Source organism: Gymnoscopelus braueri, assembly GCF_963280865.1.
Source record: "Gymnoscopelus braueri genome assembly, chromosome: 10".
NCBI lineage: Eukaryota > Metazoa > Chordata > Actinopteri > Myctophiformes > Myctophidae > Gymnoscopelus > Gymnoscopelus braueri.
The window spans coordinates 48,215,582-48,232,828 of NC_137611.1; positions in this window are offsets into that span (position 1 = coordinate 48,215,582).

A 17,247-nucleotide genomic window follows, 5' to 3' on the forward strand; every position below is an offset into this window, starting at 1 on the left:
ATGTTTCAGCCTCCGGAATCAACAGCATGAGCTAAGCGTGTGAAATATTAACACACACCCACACCCACACCCACACACAAGCACGCACACACGCACATGCACACGCACACGCACACGCACACACACAAGTCTGTATTACTATACTTGTGAGGACATAAACGTTTTAGGACGACAATATTATTAGTTCTGTTTTTCTATTGTGTGTGTGTGTGTGTGTGTGTGCCATTTTCAATCCTAACAAGCTCGTAGATCAGCTATTCTTGGTGCACGACACCAGCATACAACAGGCATACCTCTGTCCCCAGACCCTAAACCTAACCTGCAAATCGTCGCTGTCGGGCAGAAACCTCTCATCTCCATATTTTTACTTGTTGTGTTTTTTGCCCTACTTGATCATACTACAGCGTCACACGAAAGCATCAAAAGTTGCAGATCTACAAGCTCGTAGATCTGCAACTTTTGCTGTTTTTGAATGTTGAATCCTGAAAAGTAGGTTTAGGAGGTTTTGGAGACGAAATGTCTTACACACCAGGAGCGACTTGAATGAACGATATGAAAAAGCGTTGCGATTATTTCACCATCAACCTTTATTTTGGTGATGCCTCATACATTGGTTGATTTTATTTTATCATTTGCGCAGAAAAAGAGCTTGAGGATCTGCTACTTCTGCTGTTTTTGAATGTTGAATCCAGAAAAGTAAAGTTTTTGGTGGCGACCAGAATAAACTATTTGAAAAAACGATATGAAAAAGTTCATAACACAAACAAGAGTTAAACAAGATAAAGTGCTCCTCGGAGCACAGGTCTACGCCAGGTCAGGTAGGTTATTGTGGCCTCCTGGTGGCGCTATAATAGGCCAATGTGAAAAGGGTGGCATTTCTTCCTCTGCCCAGTAGGAATGTGCGTGCATTCGTGATTTGAGGCATTTTGTTGCAAAAATGTGTGTTTGCTAAATTAGACCTGCTGGTGGCGCTATAACAGGGCAAGGTGAAAAGGGTGGCATTTCTTCCTCGACCTAGTGGGAATGTGCGTGCACATTTTCACGGAAAGCGCACACTACGTTCATGATTTGAGACATTTTATTCAAAACGGACCAATCCTGCAAACTTTGGAAGCCAACCTTAGCCAATCAGGATGGAATATGAAATATCAGACAGATCCGTCTTGATCACATGACTATAGAGATACTGTGTACCGATTCGCGTGATGTTTGGATAAAATCTGTAGGAGTAATATCCAAAAATGGGTTTTGCACAAATCGGCCTCCTGGTGGCGCTATAACAGGCCCATGTGAAAAAATTGGGGCAGAGGTTCTGAATTGGCATCCAAGGAGTGTGTGTGCACAGTTTCACACACACACACACACACACACACACACACACACACACACACACACACACACACACACACACACACACACACACACACACACACACACACACACACACACACACACACACACACACACACACTCTCTCTCTCTCTCTCTCTCTCTCTCTCTCTCTCTCTCTCTCTCTCTCTCTCGCTCTCACAACACCCTTCATGCGCTTGTGGGTGTTTGTGTAAATTAAAGCAATACAGAACTTATTTGAATGAATAAAACATTATGAGTTGGTGGTGGAGGTGGTGAGGTGGTTATGGTGCTGTAAGTGTTTTTTTCTTTTCTTCCTTTTTTGTTAAAATGTGTGTTATAGCTCTTTATGCTGTAGTAATCATTTCCACAGAGCGCGATCCCCAAACTGTGGGCCGGGGCCCACTGGTGGGGCTTGAGGATATTGCAAGTGAGCTCCCAAATAATCGGCAAAACACTCAGATTTTAATGATAATATAACACTGATATTAAATAACCATTGCTCTAGACCCCATTCCTTCCTCAATTGTTTTTTTTTGTTTTTTTTGTCCTTGTTCCAAATGCACCGTCCAGCAAAACCTTCTTTCTTTCTTTCTTTCTTTCTTTCTTTCTTTCTCTCTAAATCTGTTTATACTTCCCCCTGTCTCTTGACATATCAAGTCATCTTCAACACATGCAACCTCTTGCATAAGCTGGTGTGATGTCACACTTTTTTTTTTTGATTGATTGATTGATGGAATACTTAGAAAGAGATGGAAACGGCAGTCATACACTTGGTCTAAAAGGATAACCCCAAAAAGTCCTGAGGACTCGTTTACATTGAGGTCCTATGTATTCAATTCATCAACATAAAAAAAAATCAGCATAAAAAATAACACCAAAATGAAATATCATCAAAAAATATAAAACACTACAAAACAAAACTAAAACACAGTAGAAAAAAAGGGGGGGGGGCAGTGAATGCCATCACCTTTCTATGGGAGAAGTGAGATTTGGCTTCCTGAAAGTTGGATTTTCAGGCCTGTTTTGAAGGAAGCCGGTGATCCAAATTTTTTTTTAAGGGATGTTGTCAGGGCATTCCACACTTTGGTGGCAGTGCTGTAGAAAGAGAAGGTGGGTGAGTGTTACCAGATCATTGTTGTCGCTGCTCACTCCATTATTGTGGCTGTGGGTGCATGTCACTCACTTTTGTTCATGCATGACTAACACCCATGTACACAGGCGTTCTGATCTGCATACATACATGCAATTATCTAATATTACAGTAACTGGCATAATGTCACAATCCGTGTCATGTTCTGTAATGTATACCCCTGTTGTGATTTCTTGTGTTCCTTGTGTCTTAGTTTTAGTTTGTGTCTTGCTCCTTTTATTTTGAAGTAATGCGTCTTCCTTGTTTCTTAGTTTTAGTTCTAGTGTCTCCTGGTTTCCTCTGTTGCTTCTGTTGTCTGTCTTGTCTCACCAGTCTTGTGAATAGCCAATGTTTTGCACCTGTGTCCTTTTACTTGTACCCTATCCCTGTATTGATTGTAGTTATGTTCACCTGTGTCTAGTTACCTTGTGTGTATTTATACCCCCATGTTCCCAATATTGTCTTACTGGTTCTTTTTGCCAATCCAGTTCCTTGTGTTTTGCCTTAGCTCCCAGGTCAATTCTCCTTGGTGTCTTCCTGTTTTTTCACCCTTGTGCTCCCAGTTCTTTGTATTTATCTTATTGTGCTCCTTGTGTTCCCTGGTAACAGGAACATACTGTTAGAAACCTGTCCTGCTGCCTCAAGTCTCTCATTCGGGTCCTAAACTTTGACACACAGTTGACACATAATGCCCATATACGGGCATATACAGATGACAACAGGGATTTCCATATATGGGCATATCGGTCAAATCGGCTGTGCGACACAGTTGTGGGGGCCACGTAGTTCATTGTAAAACTAGACCAGGAGACCTGGTTCTGCCAGACACAGAATGTGTCCATATATGGTCAAAAAAGGGACAAGATGGACATACTTTTATGCCCATGTATGGACGAAATGGGTCAAAGCCTCATGTAGGCCGACCCCTTGGGTCTGGCAACTCAGCCGCCCGGATTTGTGCGGGGCTTCCTATTGCTTCACCAATCTATGTCCCCGCCTCCCCCCCCCCCCCCCCCCCCCCCCCCGGCATGTGCACGGAGCACGCTGACGTCACCAAATTTAGAGTGACGCCCCTCTGCACTCTGATTGGTTAGGAGATAACAAGGTCCCAAGACCATCGTTCCTGCATGGCTCTCCCAGGCTTTTTTTCTTTTGTAACAAAAAAAAAATATGGGTTTCCGAGGCTAGGCAACTAGAGGTTCACCAGTTTCAGGACTTGCATCAAACAGACCCATAAGGGCCGCAGACCCGACCTTGAGAACCAATGCTGTAGATCCCATTCCGTCCTCAATCTTCCACACCAGTGTATGCAATGCAAAAGAAGGAAAAACATAAAAAATTAGGAATAAAATAAATAAGTCCTACACCCTGCAGGATCTTCTCATTTCCATCGACATCTCCCTGGTGGCTTCTGTTCCAACTGCCAAGAGCCTAGGTGTTGTCCAGGACAGACAGCTGGCCTTCAAGGCACATTATTGCAGCGACCACTCGATCCTGTAGGTTTACACCTGACAACATCTCAAGGATCAAACCCGCCCAGGAGTTATCTCACACCTGGTGTTCAACCTCCCAAAGTTTTCAGATCTCCCTCTCTTGCGTTCACTTTACTGTTCGCTTTACCATTTCACATTGATCTCACACAACATAAATTATCTTTCAAGAAAGCTTTAAAGACACACTTGTTGCATTTGATGTGATTATGTTTTATTTAATTTTGTGTAATGTCATATTATGTATTTGTTTTCATATTGTTTGTATCTTCTATGGACCCCAGAATCTCTCCCGATTGTCTGCTGCAGTTTATAAACTCCCTTATTAAGACTCAACCTCACCCCCTAGCACTACTCTCCTTGCATAACAAAGGTAATACAAGGAGACAGTAGTGCTAGGATTAAGGATACAGGTTTGATCTTTTCCTGATATCCCAGTGTATTTGAGGCACTACACTATTCTCTTCCCACTCTACTCATGTGACAGTTACCTTGTTTAATGACAACTTACTTACTCAGATTTTGCACTTTTGTGTTGCTCTAGATAAGTGTGTCTGGAGGCCTGAATTGTCTAATCAAACTTTTTTATGTCACAACCCCATTTTATGGTGGAATTGTTTTGGTGTTATTTCAAAGTGGATATAAAGAACATCTTAAAATAAAAGCATACATTGTTGGCCTTAAATACGAATATTTATTAGAAAATTTAATTAAAGCAGCGATTTGTAAGCCCCCCCCCCCACTTGGCATTGTAACAAAATTGGAGTAGCAAAAACACCCAAAACAGCTCTCACCCGAACGCGAACACAATTACTGCAAAATATTAAATATCATTCATCAGCAGTCAAATCAGTTCAAGGGCTCGTGTTGTGTGTGTGCTGTCTTTCCCATGTTGCTGATTCCCTCAACTTCCCTGTGTGTGGCTTAGAGTTGGATGAATCAAGGAGTCAAGTGTCAAGTGACGTCTTTGCGCCTGTCCGCCCCCCCTTTCCCGTTTCTTTATGAAAAAAATAAAGAGGTCGCCAATGCGCGACCCCAACGGCACCTTGGGTCTCCTGTTCCGCACTTTGGGTCGCGACCCATAGTTTGAGAACCGCTGGCGTAATCGTAATTGCCCATGTTACTTTTTCGGTTGATTGTTCATGGCTGTCAGTTCCCGCCTGATGTTGTGTGGAAGTCCCGACTGGTCCAGACCATACTGAATAACAGCTAGCTTGCATAATGTCTTCAGAGGTGGATTCAAGTCTAAGATGTTCAGGTAGTTTCCTATGAAGATTACACGCTCTCCCACCACGCAACAGGAAATCCTATCAATAGCATGTTTTGTCCCCTGGGCTGAACCCCTGGGCTGAACCTCCTTCCAGGAAAAGGTTTCTGGATTGAATTTCCACAGATCATTTAAGATCTTTTTAGAGTTTAATCCACCAAATATGTACAGCTCTCCGTTGTAGACAAAGGCTGAATGATCACACCGTCCTTCAGTACGCTGTTTAGGCGTGCTCAGCCAGCAGTTGGTCTCCGTGTCAAACACTCTGATGTCCTTGCAGTACTTGTTCCTGAACACTTCTCCCCCACATACAAACATCTTTGTCCCTATGATGTTGGCAGAGTGCATTGCAACAGGGGGAGAAGTGCCTTTGGTGTTAATTAAAGACCAGACCAATGTGGCGGTGTCCAACTTGTGGATGTCATTAAAGTATCTATCATAAGTAATACTTAATACTACACCTCCATAAATATACATGACCTTCCCTAAGGCACAGACTGAGTGGTTGAACCTCCCCTCTGGAACACTCCCAGACACCTTGGGCCTCAACCATCTGTGGGTGTCAACATCAAATGCATACAGTGCATTGCAGTACATTGCAGTACACCAGGCGTACCGGCGTCCTCCCCAGACGTAGACGATATCGTCTACCAGCACAGCTGTGTGGCCCCGGCGCATGGAGGGAACCTCATGCGGACATTCTCCTGTTCCAGTTGACACCGGAGGCAACGCCGTCCAGCGCAAACACGCTGTGTCGAACACGTGCACCTCAATCCAGTCCTCTTTGTCCCTGTAGGACCCTCCAAAGAAGAACACCTTTTGTCCCACAGCAACCGCAGTACTCCTGTCTCCCTTTGGGCTTTCAATAAAATACTTTTTTATCTTCTGTCTGTTAGTCTCTGAATCTGTTTACCCGTCTGCTTCTTGACATCTAGTCATCTTCAACACCTGCAACATCCTATTTAAGGAGCTCTGACGTCACACAACACCCAAAGTTGTCATGCGTCATCAGAGTTCTTCATAAATGGGCATAAAAGGGACAAGGACTTGCCTAATGGGTTGACGGTGGGTCGACGATGGACGGTGGACGTCACAAACATAACATCTGGACATGCGAGGCACACCATTGCTCCGATCCGCACCATACTTTGAACACTGTTCAGGGGTTTGCCATGGCAATAGTCACACCATGGCCCAGCCACACGTTTTCAAGGCGCACCCTTGCTCCGATCCACACCAAACAGTCAAATCAAATAGTCAAAACCAAAATTGCACACAATTACTGCAGTGTTAAAGATTTGTAATGGCCATTACTCAGTGACCATTGCTCTGAGCACAATATTGGAATACATTTGAAGGCCGCGTAGCAGCCTGACAATCTAGTCTTGACGGTGAAGTCCCATTAATGGTCTTTATACGAATGAATTTCCGTATATTCACTCTGTGTCTCATTGGTGGGCTGTGGACAGTTCAGAAACCTGCCTACCATTGACATCATCGATAGGGATTGAACGCTACTAGAAACTACGGTCTTCCTCTTCCTGGAAAGTTAGCATGCTGAAATAGAAGCTATTGTTCTTGAATTAATAAAATGTTTGAAAAATTGGTCGAAATTACCAAATCTCCCTACCGATGATGTCATTGGTGTCCTTTGAGACACAGAGTGTGTAGACAGAAATTGTGGCATCTTATAATGAGCATTAGTGAGGACCATATACAGTATACTATACGGTATGAAGATAAGTGCTCCTTCAGGTCGTTAAGAAAATTCCCCCCACTCTGTCGTTATTAAAATCAAAACATGCATGTGGAACTCCATATTTGGGTGTGTTATCATAGTGATATCATCAATAATGATGTCAGTAAATAGAGGGAAGTCTGCTGGCCTCTTTATATTTCCCAGTTTCAGTTCACCTCAGGCAGTATCCATTTCACATCCTAGATGAGAGTATCTGTTCTTCCTTCACTGTTCTATCTGCGGATTCTTTCTTATACTCTGACTTTTGGTTGCCAAACTCTATTTCCCATTGTCTACGTTTGACTTGAAGGCTTTGTATCATTTTAAATACCCTGGATATAAAATAAATAAACACCGTTTGTCAGCACTTGTTATCCTCAACGTCCTACAGAGTATGTCATTACAGAACACTACCTCGAAAGTGGACAACACACCAGGCGTCCACCATGCTGTCTGCGAGCAGGGCCGCTTCATTGGAAAGCACCACAAACCGCTGACACTGGTGGACAAGCACCTGACTCTGGTGGACAAGCACCTGACCCAGGCCCGTCAACTGCACCGCCTCAATACCACCATAGAAGTTCCCCAACGCTCTGGAGAGTCCACAGAGGCCCAGAGCGCCGATCACCCAGCCGGTCTACCGGCTCACCCAGCGATCCCCATTTCTCCACCTGCCGCCGCTGACGCCAGGTTAGCGCTCCCGGAAAAATATGACGGCACACCATCCAAGTGTAAGGGCTTTCTCCTACAGTGCTCCTTGTACTTCGCCCACCAGTCCGGAGCGGCGATGTCCGAAGCCTTCAAAGTGGCCACGGTCATCTCTCTCCTGACTGGCCGGGCTTTAGAGTGGGCCACTGCCGTCTGGGAGAAAGGTGGGCCCGAGGTCAGGTCCTACAACGTGTTCCTTGATCTGTTCCGGGCGGTTTTCGACCATCCGTCTGAACCCCTGAGAGAGGGAGAACGGCTCCTTCAACTCCGGCAGAGTTCCCGTACTGCCGCCGAATACGCTCTCTCCTTCCGCACCTTGGCTGTGACCAGTGGCTGGAACGAGGCAGCCTTGCACGCCGTCTTCCGAAGGGGGTTGCGTCGGGAACTCCAGACAGAGCTAGCGTTGCGGGACGACAACCTTTCCCTGGATGCTTTCATTGCCATGGCCATCCGCCTGGATTACCTCCTCAGAGAGCGCCATTGCCCCCCGTCATTTCCAACAGCCTCAACCAGCTCTGAGGTTGTTGGTTCCAAGCCTGCTCCGGTAGCCCACACCCGTCTTCCTTTGACCGAGCGGCGTCGCAGAGAACAGCTGGGGCTATGCAGATACTGCGGAGCGGAGGATCACCAGTTACAGAGCTGTCCCGTGAGACCCGCGAGAGGCACGATTCAGAGACATTCGGATCTTACTTCCGGAGGAGTGAGCGACCTACCGTCCGCCGTTTCTACCAAATCCTTTCTGGTTCCGATTTCTCTTTACGGCTGCTCTCAAAGCAGTATCACCTCGGCGTTAGTGGACTCCGGCGCCATGGGTAACCTGATCGATGAGGACCTTGCAAGGTCTCTGCACCTTCCACTTCACCCTCTCACCACGCCCATACTCTTCCAAGCCCTGGGTGGAAAACATGTGACCATTACGCACATCACCGACCCGCTCATCATCACAATCGGCGCTGTGCACCGCGAGAGCATCCCGCTCCTTGTTATCAAAGCACCGGTCCACAAGATCGTCCTGGGTCTTCCGTGGCTCCAACAGCACGATCCCACCATTTCCTGGACGAGGATGGAGATCACGGCCTGGTCAACCCACTGCCGATTGACTTGCCTTTCCCTACCCTTCGCACAAAGTCGTGACTTCGTCTGAGTTACATACCCATACAAATAGACCCAAATCCATTTGGTTACTGATCATGGTTACTCAGAGTTGAATTAACACTGAGGATTTTAAAGTTTAGATTGGGGTTCCAGAATAGTTCAGTGATTCTTAACCATTTTAATTTCAACGATCCCCCAGTTTGATATGCACAGACTCCCAATTGGTACCATTTATCTCTCTCTCCCCCTTAATCTACACTGTAAAATCCTCAGTGCGTGTTTAACCAAGTGTAAGGACCCCCCGGTGTTCCCCGAACCCAATGTTGAGAACCAGTGGCTTAGACCAGTACATTTCATGACACTTCCACCGACTTTGTCATCGTGTTGACTTTTTATCTCCGCCAGGTTGGCAAGCGGAGATTCTGCTTACACCCCTGTCCTTGTTGTGCTTGTGTATCCTTGAGGGAGTTCCAGGCGGTCCCCCAGCTTAATACTTGATAGTCATGAACTAAATGGACCCTTGCAGGTCTGTGACTCGGAGAATTAATTTGGACACGCCCCGGGTTAAATTAACAGAGTATTATTATACAGTGTCATTTGGGGTCCCAGTATAGTTTAATTCAATGATTAACCTTTTTTGTTGTTGTTTGTTTTAACTCCGCTAGGCTGGCAGACACAGGAGTCCAGAATTTGGGGAGGGGCCTATTTTACAAGCAAGTGCCAAAAATTGTGACTGCAGTGTCCGATCAACCCTGAATCACACATAAGCGATGCAGAGCCAAAAGCTATTTCACTTACAGCCATAGGGGGCGCCATTAATGATACAAATGACACTGTTGGAAAAACGTGATTTTTCTATTTACAGCTAAGGGACGAGCCAACCTAAAAGTGAGTGTGTGTGTGTGTGTGTGTGTGTGTGTGTGTGTGTGTGTGTGTGTGTGTGTGTGTATCCGTGGCTAATCTTGCAAACCACTACAGTGATTAGTGCCAAATTTCACACTGACGTTTCAATCTTTAAATAGCAGTATTTGCCATATAATACCAAGAAGTACATAGACCAACGCCTTGTTACACTTGCACCGCTTATTTGCTTCAAGTGGCGCTGTTGAGCAGCCTATTAAAATTAATGCACAGGGACTTAACATTGTTCCTATACTAATAGCTCAATGAAATGAACTCAAAAACACTGCTTACTTCACACTGGGTGTGATTAGTTTTTTTCTTTAGGTTTATTTATTTTATTTTATTTTATTTGTGTACGTTATCCTGGCTGGCGTCCACTACATATTTCACAAATAACTGTAGTGGACATAGTTGGATATTTACGAGGACCAGAGCTATGCGATCCCACGTAATGGTTGAATGATTGAGGGGGTACCAGAGTAAATTGGAGCGGTAGTGGAAGGATTGAGGGTTGGCTGTGCTGTGGAGGTCCGGGTGTATGGATAAAGATAATTCCTTTAACAGGTCCGTTCATGAAAGTCCTTGCGGGCTTGTTTCCAATGAGGGCCTGTGAGCAATTAGGGGTTAAGAGTCTTGCTCAGGGACACATTTCATTTCATCGACACATTTGCTGGGCTGGCCTGGAATCGTACCTGGGGCAAACAGGGCCTCTGGCTCCCTAGGCGGGCTCACTAACCACTCAGCTATGGCCACCTCTAAATGGGAAATGGGGTATGGGGAAGACTATAGCCAGGAATTGAGCACCATATTCAGGTAAATGTGTATGATTTGAGGATAGTAACCTCTGAAGGTCAGTAAGTTGTCAGCATGGTCCCACCAGCACACACGTGGTATCATTGGAATGCCCAGGATGTCCTCTTGACCACTGTTTCTCAACGTAGGGTTCGGGGACCGCCAAAGGTCCAAATGGACTCTTAAAGGTCTGTAACTCAGCAACATATTCAACTTTTTACAGTGTAGATTAGGGGTCCAAGAGATTACAAACAATTGTATCAAATGGGGGTCCTTGAAATTCAGGAGATTGAGAACCATTGGCCGATGCTTCTGAACCCTATTCTTCACTTCTTTTTTTGATCCATATGGTATACATATAATGGTATCTAATAAACAATAAAATAACAAACCGTTCTTATTGCTTATCATAACATTAGTGTAACAGGTGTGTGCAAATGAAAGTTGAATGTTACCATACATAATGACATTTAACTGTACAAGAAGATATAACCTAGCTAAACGCATGACTTTATACCCATGCATACATTTTTTATTGTAAAATGCCATGTCAATAACGTAACATTTTGAAATATTACATGTTGGATTCATTGACACCCACGGTTCTAAATGCAAGCCCATAGATGAGGAAGTGCCACACATACCCAGATGGCGAGCTGTGGCGTACCATGATTATTGTTCCAATACCAAAGTCAGGAGACCTCACCAAGAAGACAACTACCGAGGTATCAGCTTGAGCTCACTAGTCGCTAAGACAGCTAACCAGAAGACCCTTAATCATCTTAGACCCATCTCAAGACCCTCTGCTGAGAAACTAAAATAATGGTTATCTGCCTGTGCGCACAACAGTCGGGAAAATGGTTGCTCTGAGGAAGATACTGGATCAGGGAGCGGTACCTTGGGCGGTGATCTTTGTCTTCCAAAAAGCTTTTGACACCATACACCGGGAGTGAACTCATGTACATTCTCCGGGCCTATGGAGTTCCTGAGAAGATGGTGCAGATGATAACGGCAAGCTATATAGTCACACTCAAGCCAAAGTTCTGACCCAAGATAGAGTGACTAAAGCGTTTGAGACACTTGCAGGCATCTTACAGGATGACACCCTTGTACTGTTCCTGTTCATTGTGGCGATGGACCATGCCCTGAGAAACTGAGATTCACGTTGGTCCAGAGGAGGACTAGGCACAGAGTACATCCCATGATGATCACTGATCTCGACTATGCAGATGACATTGCCCTAGTCTTGGACACAGCAGAGAAGGGAGGGGAGCTTAACGTAGTCGAGGACTTTACATATCTCAGTGCCTGGACTTCCATGACAGACAGGATCTGAAAGTTGCACTTGCCTCATGAGTGAGGGATAGCCTCATGAGGTGCTGTTTGCGGCTACAGTGGAATCGGTACTGCTGTGAGGGGCTGAGACATGGACGCTCACAGTACAGCAGGAAAAGGCCCTGGATGGCGTCTACACAATAAAGTTACGAATAGACCAATTATTTGTTTAACAACATTGAGACTGGATGCACAGGTGATTGTTTCATGCAATCAATTCTCAACCTGTTTCGGGGTGTGCTGGTTTCAGTGCACCTTAACCCCCTCTTGTGTGTTGGCTAGTGCTGCGCGCCCTAGCGAGACCTGACAGAATGGGTTTAATTTGCAACCAGTATGACGCTTGCAACCAGTGTGACGTCGTCTGTTAAGGGGTCTATAGCAGTTGATGTAACATGGGTGGACCACATCAGAAACGTGGACCTCTATGGAGGAACCAGGAACTGGTAGCTGTGCTTTGGGTGCCAACCCAAGGCACAGCTAAGAGGGGAAGGAGCTGCATCACCTACGCAGACACACTGGAATGACAGCGGGGCTAACAACACCGCAGAGCTCAAGACCCTGATGCTGGATATGAGGGAGTGGAGGGCAGTGATCCAGGAGTCCTGAGTTTTTTTTTTCTCGTCTTTAAGAGGGTCTGTCTGTCCGCTGGAGTCAGAGTTATAACAATAATACAAGAATGTCGTAGTCACTCCTTGGGGGTATTTTTTTTTTGTCATATTTCTTTTGACATTGCATTAACCATCCTTTGACTGCAGTATGATACTAATACCGTTAAATAACAGTGTGGACAGTCAGTCCTTATGGCCCTGTTCACACTCGTATCACAAATCAGATGTGTTGCCTATTCAGATTAGAATCAGATTGGTTTTTTATCACGTCCGAACATGGAAACTAATTTCTGAAAATCAGATTTGAACCACTTTCCTTCAGACTGCATAAAACCAACCCGACTCATATTTGGATAGGAAATCAGATTTTGGCTAGATTTTCCAGTTTGATCAGGGCCTTATGATCAGATTTGAGAGACACATCTGATTTGACTTAAGTGTGAACAAACTCTTCAGAATCCTCCTGTAGGGAGACTGATGATTAAGCAGTCACACCTGTTGCTAGCTAGTTTGACACCTGTTGGATAAATGAGCCTACCCCACAAACACACACTCAGGGAGAACATGTGTCTGGACAGTTTGCTCTATTTGTTCTTGTTTTATCATGTATTGTGACATTTGGTTGTGCCACTCACCCTGTGTCAGGAGCCTTGTAGCATGCTGAGGCATTAAGGCAAGGCAAAAGCAAGACAATTTTATTTGTATAGCACATTTCAACAACAAGGCAATTCAATGTGCTTTACACAAAAAAAGTCAGCAGCAAACAGAAAGGTCCTTAGTTGTGATTTCAAAGAGATAGGAGTGGCAGCAGACCTGCCGTTTTCTGGGAGTTTGTTCCAGATATTTGGTGCATAAAAACTAAATGCTGCTTTCCCACATTTATTTCGGCTTTTAGAGACAGAATGTGCGCATGCGCGCGCGCGTGTGCGTGTGTGTGCTCTCGTTTTTCCATCCTGATGGGTACCTTACCCTGAATACACACCAACACCATGGGGACATAAAACACCATGCTTTATATAGCATACTTATAATACAATTCAGTTTACTCTTAGTATACTATTCATATACTCATCACTTTACTACCTATATACTATGTTTATACTTGAAATAAACATTTAGCTGTACTTCCAGTACACTTGAAGGGTTAACATACTGTGTTTATGCTACAGTCAAGAAACACCAAGACAGCAATAAGAACATGGTACATTTACTGTATACAACTTAATGTACAAAATGCTTGCATACATATTAAATTGAGGGTAAACATTTAGTACAGTAATTCTACAATAATTCAAACTCCTGATCGGGGTAGTATGGCAGAAGTGGTGTATTGCACTGAGTTACATCCTGAAAATATTTCTAAAGGCATAAAAAAAATTATGTATAGACAATCAAATGTCATAAAATGTCAAAATTAAGCTTAATTGCACACCATTACAAACTGAAAACATGCCACTTAATGGCACACTGACCATCAGAAAATGAAAACATGGCCTTAATGTCTACAAGGTTGCTGCCCCTCTACTAAAGTCTGCAAGCAAACGCTGTCCAATTTCAGTTCGACCGGGAAGTGCATAGAACAAATACACAGGCCAAAGGAATATAATAGCTATTAAAGAAGCCATTCTTTACATATCCTTCTTCTCAATTACTTTCTTGGACAGAGTTGAAAGATTGTTACACTTCCTTCCTATGACAGACCGTATGGCTTGAATGGTGAGGTCAGGGTACTTCGCCTGGACATGACCTGTGAGTGAAAACACACAGAAAACAAAACATAACTTTGTTTGCTGTTACCCACCATCCATAAGTAAAAAAGGCATGTAGATGGGGGGTTGGCAAAGGTTGTTGGGGACCAGAGTTGAACCTGCGACACGCAGGTTCCCAGAAGGCTACGCCAGCCGTCCAGGCCATCAGGCATTTTTCTGAACACTGGTGCAATCAGCAAAATTACTATAGTTAACAGGCAGCTTAAAACATTTACCATAACCAGGGTCTAAATTGACTTTTACAAGTCTGTAACTCCGACGGCGTACAAATGGTTCCTTTTGTACGCCGTCAGAGTTAAGGGGAGACCTTGGATTTGAAAAGTTTGAGAACCACTGACAAACAATAGGTTCCGGTCAAGCCAATCAATGTGCTTGTCAGTTAAGCAAAGCAATACCATGGTCAGTACACCAATTACTTAGTTGTGTCTCTGGGCAAGTTCCATGATGGTTGTGTTGACTCTGGACTTGACCAACACCAGCAGATGACATTCACACCCAATCATCACTGCCAGTGTAAACGTCACACTGGAGTCTTCTTTTCTTGATTATTATTTTTTTTTAAAGATGATTTTGGTAAGGGGGGGGTGTGTGCTCACCATTATGGCTTGTCCATATTGAATGTGACATTGATTTAATCAGTATCACCTCCAAAATTAAACATCACATTGATTGCAGTCTTAAAAAGCACTATACGTTTCAAATCTTCAGGCTTTACTGCACTTTTCCTGAAAATCTCTTGCAAATGCATTTTTTCCACAGGTTTCTTTCCCTGTTTTGCCTTTCTCATTTATAGAGAATTAAGTGTATTTTGAACCCAATCCATTCCCATTGAAAAGCAGAATCCACATTCATAGGTAGATTTAAACTTCGAAGTCAGAGAAGGTCATTAAATAGCTGATCTACAAGCTCAATGTTCTGGAAATCCACTGGAAATCTACTATCTGCCAATGGCAGGACATGTGGAGTTTTGAGATGGCACATCTGTATGTAGGATTTCTGATTTTTAAATCAGGTTTGTCTTCATAGACACTCACCAATTGTAGCCTCAAGCTTGGCATTGTTCAGGGGTGGCTTGGGCTCCAAGTCCTTGTGCGCCCCCGACTGCTTCCCCGTCAAACAGGAGTTCGCCAGCGTTTCCCTGCCAAAAACCAGGACCGCGCGTGTGTGTGTGTGTGTGTGTGTGTGTGTGTGTGTGTGTGTGTGTGTGTGTGTGTGTGTGTGTGTGTGTGTGTGTGTTCAGGGGGCTCCATTTCCTGTCTGGAAGGAAAACAAGACCCCTCTCCATACCTATAGACTCTATATGGAGCTACTGGGGTGCATCTGGGGTGCATAAATATCCAAGATCTCCCGATGTGTGCAGACGGAGCCACTGTAACTGAACGACTCAACGTCTGTGCAGTCAGGGACAACTTCATCTTCTGGGAATCAATCAATCAATCAGCATGCAGTCCATCTTTTTTTTTGTCCATAGTTCAGATGATGAATGTATGTCCAGTTGATCTGACCAGTGGTGCTTGCTATTGGACTATAAGCCTGCAATATATTCTGTGACAAGCGTCACAAAAACCCTCTCACCAGTCACTGGATGAGGAAAGAAGGTTTTTAAAGGCTGCAGAACTTGGGGACACATCATACCGGACCATAAGGCGGCGGAGAATACTCTGAAACTGCCCTGCAGTTGGGATATTATTCCAGCCCCCTAGAAAAAAAGAAAGAAAGGGGAAAACTAAAAAACTAAACTATAACGGAAATCTGAGATATCTTTTCTGACTTACTTTTTTTGTTATAAACTTATGAAATCCCTACCCTGATCAAATTAAAAAGAAGCTCCAAGTGGTCCAGGCTAATCCGTTACGTGCAGATGTATCGTGGGAACAAGACAACAGAACATCATGTGGACTTATGTCATGCACTTTTGAACTTCACCATGTGAACAGAAGCTAATCTCTTTTAAAGACCTCTTTGATCTGTGAAGGGGTGTGCCATCTTTCATGTGCAAACTGTTCAGGTATCGCCTGCCTCCCAATAAGAACTCTACTCTCTCAGTCCAATTTAATGTGCCCAGGGGAGCTTTTTATCTCTTGGCACGGGGCTGGCGGCTGTTCACGACATCAAAGACCCTGTCCATGATCTAAAAACATTTAAATAAAGATGCAATAAACATGCTGAATGTGTTAAATATGGTAAAAATGTAAACATTATGAGGAACCCTTCCTGAATATGCAATATTGTAGAACAATGTTTGCATTTAGTAGCTACAACCTCAATGAATTCAGCCGTTACGTCACAGTGTTTAAACTGTAAACATCCCAAGATCTCCCAAATTGCGAAGAGCCACTGTAACTAAGCGACTCAATATCTGTGAAGCCAGGGACACCTTCATCTTCTGGGAATCGTAGAATACTGTACATGTTTGTCTGTTATTTTGTTGGTGGCATGCCATGCAGTACATCTTTTTCTTGTACATCGTTCAGATGATGAACGATGTGATGTGATGGCCAGTTGATCTGACCAGTGGTGCTTGATATTGGACCGCAAGCCTGCAACATATTCCATTAGTTAGTTTGTGGCAAGCGTCCAATACCACAAGAACCCTCTTACCAGTCACTGGATGAGGAAAGAAGGTTTAATAAGGTTCCTATAAATAATATCAAGACATTACTATTTACCTTATATATGACATACAATGCTCTGGGAACAGCATCTGCCTACAGATGAAGCTTTAGCAGTTGTATTCCTTTTTTCCTTGAATTTTGAGCGTAGTCTTCACGGTCGAAATAAGCACTACAAACATCCATAGCCTTATAACGCAATTCTTCTTTAGAACTTTCTACATCCATTTACAAATTCACGAGCCATAGTTTCAGCGTTTGTGGACATTGCAATGGAAGTCTCTGAAAGCTAACTGAGCAAATGGGGTTGTTCGGTTACCACAATTTCGAAAACGCAAACACGAACCATTATTATTAACTTTATCTAACTTTATCTAGGGAAAAACAAGTCAGATTACTCAGTCGCTGTTGACACATGGTTGATCTAAATTGTTTTTTTTATTAATGA